Source organism: Papaver somniferum, unplaced genomic scaffold (genome assembly GCF_003573695.1).
Source record: "Papaver somniferum cultivar HN1 unplaced genomic scaffold, ASM357369v1 unplaced-scaffold_18, whole genome shotgun sequence".
Taxonomy (NCBI): Eukaryota; Viridiplantae; Streptophyta; class Magnoliopsida; order Ranunculales; family Papaveraceae; genus Papaver; species Papaver somniferum.
This window is the reverse complement of record NW_020627707.1, coordinates 2,553,420-2,556,799: the sequence shown is the minus strand read 5'-3', so window position 1 is coordinate 2,556,799 and position 3,380 is coordinate 2,553,420. Positions and strand designations below refer to the sequence as shown.

Genomic DNA, 3,380 nt, shown 5'->3' with positions numbered 1-3,380 from the left:
GTGACTAATCGAAATTCAAACCGGAAGCACAAAGAGAAAGCACAAAAGCACAAAGAGAAAGCACAAAGAAAACACACTTTCTTATTTTTTCTGTTTCATTCCCATATATGTTTGGAATTTTTTTTTAATTGAAGGTCGATAATAATATCTTAAATTTATTGATGTATTGTTTGGATTTTTTTCATATGGAAAGTTGATAATAAAATCGAATACACGAGTTTGAACTAGCAGAAAGAGAAACACACAAGCTTCTCAATCCGTATGAGCGTCCTAAAACGAATTTACACCGTCGCTTAATTTATGCAATCCGTATCAACATCCTAAAGAAAATCTTAATTTATGAAATCCTTTTAGGATTCATTCTTTGCATCTATAGGGTTTGTATTTTTGTGGATAGGTATGAAACTCTAATTCTCTGTCTGTATTCTCACCAATTCAATACTCTACGTTTAAGAAGATGAAGGAGCTATGCAAAGAAGAACGAGCGTTGGCTAATGACTGATTACTCATTCTTATAGAGTTTACCAGTGTGAACTAAAGCTACTTCATGACCTATATGACTTGTCAAAATTACTTCATGACCAATGCGAATAGTCGAAATTCAAACCGTAAGCACAAAGAGAAAGCACAAAAACACAAAGAAACATACCAATTATCGAATTCATTTTTCATTTTCCCAATTCATTCTTATACATTTTTTGGATTTTTTTATATCAGAATGTCGATAACAATGTGCTAAATTTATTAATATTTTTCCTGGATTTTTTTTATGTCGAAGGTTGATAATTAAACCGAAAACATGAGTTCGTATTAACACAAAGAGAAAGCACAAAGAAAACACACTTGCCTTGATCCGTATGACACTCTTTACTTAAATCTATACCGTCCAAATATTTTCACAATCCGTATGACCCCATCCTACCACATCTTATCCGTTCAAATTCTTTTAGATAAAACGATATTTTTTTCTCTCACTTATCTTCATTCACTTCTCTCGTCTCTCATCTTCCGCTCCCTTAGAAAAAAAAACCTTAACCCAAGTTTCGTTAGCTTCAATTGCTTCGAATCTTCACCACAAAACTCGATTCTTCCATATCTATATTTCAGTAAAAAATCATCTCTAATCTTCCCCGAAGACTCTCAATTTTATCTTCTACATATTCCTTTGAACAATTCCACGAAACCTTAATTCACTGATTTCCCAAATCCCTGATTCTCTTTTCGATTTCATACTGAATCCTCACAAACCCTAGCTTTAGTTCAAGTGGAAACCCTTAATTTCATCACTGATTTCTCTATTTTACTTCATCTTGAACTCATCCCCAAAACCCTAATTTATATCATCGGATTTACATGTTCTTCTGGTTCTGAATCAAATCACGTACTCGTATTAACACCACCTCTAATAGACACACCTAGATCATTCCCTACCTCTCTTAATCTAAAAAGATATCTATTTCATATTCTGACAATGTTTATGCTTCTAATGATCGAGAAAAGAGGGAAGAACTGATCTCGTTGATGTTGTAGAAGATGAATCTGTAATGGAATTAGGGAATTGATGTCTGTAAGATTTCAAGAAACAAGGGTTTGAGGTGAACTTGAGATGAAGTGAAGATTTAAGGGTTTGATGTCTGTTTTGTTGATGTAGATTACGTTGAGGGGTGCAACAAAATCAAAAGATTAAGGGTTTGATTCCTGTTTTGTTGATGTAGATTACGTTGAGATGAAGTGAAGATTTAAGTGAAATTGATGTCTGTTTTTTTGATGTAGATTACGTTGAGGGGTGCAACAAAATCATACTTAAGAACAGTGGAAAACTCTTACATTGACAGCTCTGACGAGGTTCTCTCCTTTTGATTTGGTTGATTTTGATTATAGAAATTTAATTTTTGATTTCTAATTTTTGTACTGATTCTGTAATTGTTGGTGTAAACAGGGGAACCAAGTGGAGGAGGATATAAAGAAGGGGATTGAGAAGAAGAAGGTGGAAAAGAGGGCAGAAGAAAATGGAAGATGAATTACAGAGGAGGAGAAGAACAAGTAGAAGTTGGTTCGTTTTCTAATAATTGTTTCTTAATCGAATTAGAGTTGAATAACATGCTCCCAAAGGATTTGCTAAGTATCTTATCTTTTGATTTTGTTTAATTTTGGGCTTAATTTTATTGTACTCAATTGATTTTCCTTTTTAGGCCTGTTTAGGAAATCGTAATCATCATTTTTTAAAGAAATGATTGGTTAGTATTTTTGATCTTTTTGTTCGTGTAAAGATTGTCTTTTTTTTAAGAAATGATGTAAATTGATCTATGTGATATAATAAAACTTGATTCAGTTTTTAATTTGGTTCATAATTTGTTTTAGTATCAATTTTAATTGTAAGTTTCATTTTAATTTCAATTTGGGATTTATCTAAATCGAAATCGGCTAGATACTTCCGGGCAAAAAGTTTGGTAGCTCAAAAATGTAAGCGACCAAACTTCAGGTTCACTTGTTCTACTATGGTTGGTCTATCTATGAAGCGATCAGTGTTTCACTTGTTGTATTTTGGTTGGTCTTGCTTTAAAGCGATCATTATTTTGCTTGTTGTATTTTGGTTGGTCTAGCTTTAAAGCGATCACTATTTTGCTTGCTCTAGGAAGGTCGGTCTAGCCATGAAGCAATTAAGAAAAAAGACGCTATGTGATAATTGCTTGATTACTAAAGCGATTTCCTAGCTGCTCTAGACTTGTAGAAATCCCACCTTTTGCAACTCGAGAGCGAGAGCCAAATTAAGTCGCTTTAAGGGTTAGAGCGACTCAATATGGGCTTTTCCAACCAAAAATGACTGGTCGCTTAATCCAACTTTTCTTGTAGTGTTTGTAATTGAAAAATATTATTTTGGACTGAATCGTCCATAAAATCCGCACTAACCAGTACCAGGCCTAAGAGAGTAGAAGTAGAGCGTTTAAAATCCAAAGGCTTAAACATCAATTCCTATTTTGATTTTATATATATATATATGGAAGGATAGTATATTAGCGATGCATGTATTATGTTCTCAAGCTCAACCATACCTTCTTTTTTTTCACTCATCTATACGAAAAACCCAGTTGTGTTCCTTAGAGCAGTTTCTATGGACTCAACAAAACAAGGATTTGTTGATTTTGATCACAATATATATTCCACAAACATCAAAAGCGGATGGACAAACCAACAAACCAACACATTTGTTGGTTTGTTGAGTGAGATGGAAGAACAGGCGCGCGCTCGACGGAAGGTCGGGAGATCGTGGCACAGGCGCTGCCGTTTGGGTCAGAAACTCGCGGGCCATCGTCAATCGCTGGCGAATTTTCTTCCACCGCCCGCGGCTATTCCTCATACGCCCAGTAGGCCAGTACAAT

At 34.6% G+C, this 3,380-nt stretch overlaps 1 long non-coding RNA gene across 1 annotated transcript; it reads left to right on the top strand.

Annotated features, from left to right (window-relative positions):
* The first annotated feature begins 1,495 nt into the window (after positions 1 to 1,495).
* Positions 1,496 to 2,103, top strand: LOC113337847. Its single transcript, XR_003354451.1, has 3 exons — positions 1,496 to 1,689; positions 1,774 to 1,845; positions 1,940 to 2,103. It is a non-coding gene; the product is annotated as an uncharacterized LOC113337847 (long non-coding RNA).
* The last annotated feature ends 1,277 nt before the right edge of the window (positions 2,104 to 3,380 follow it).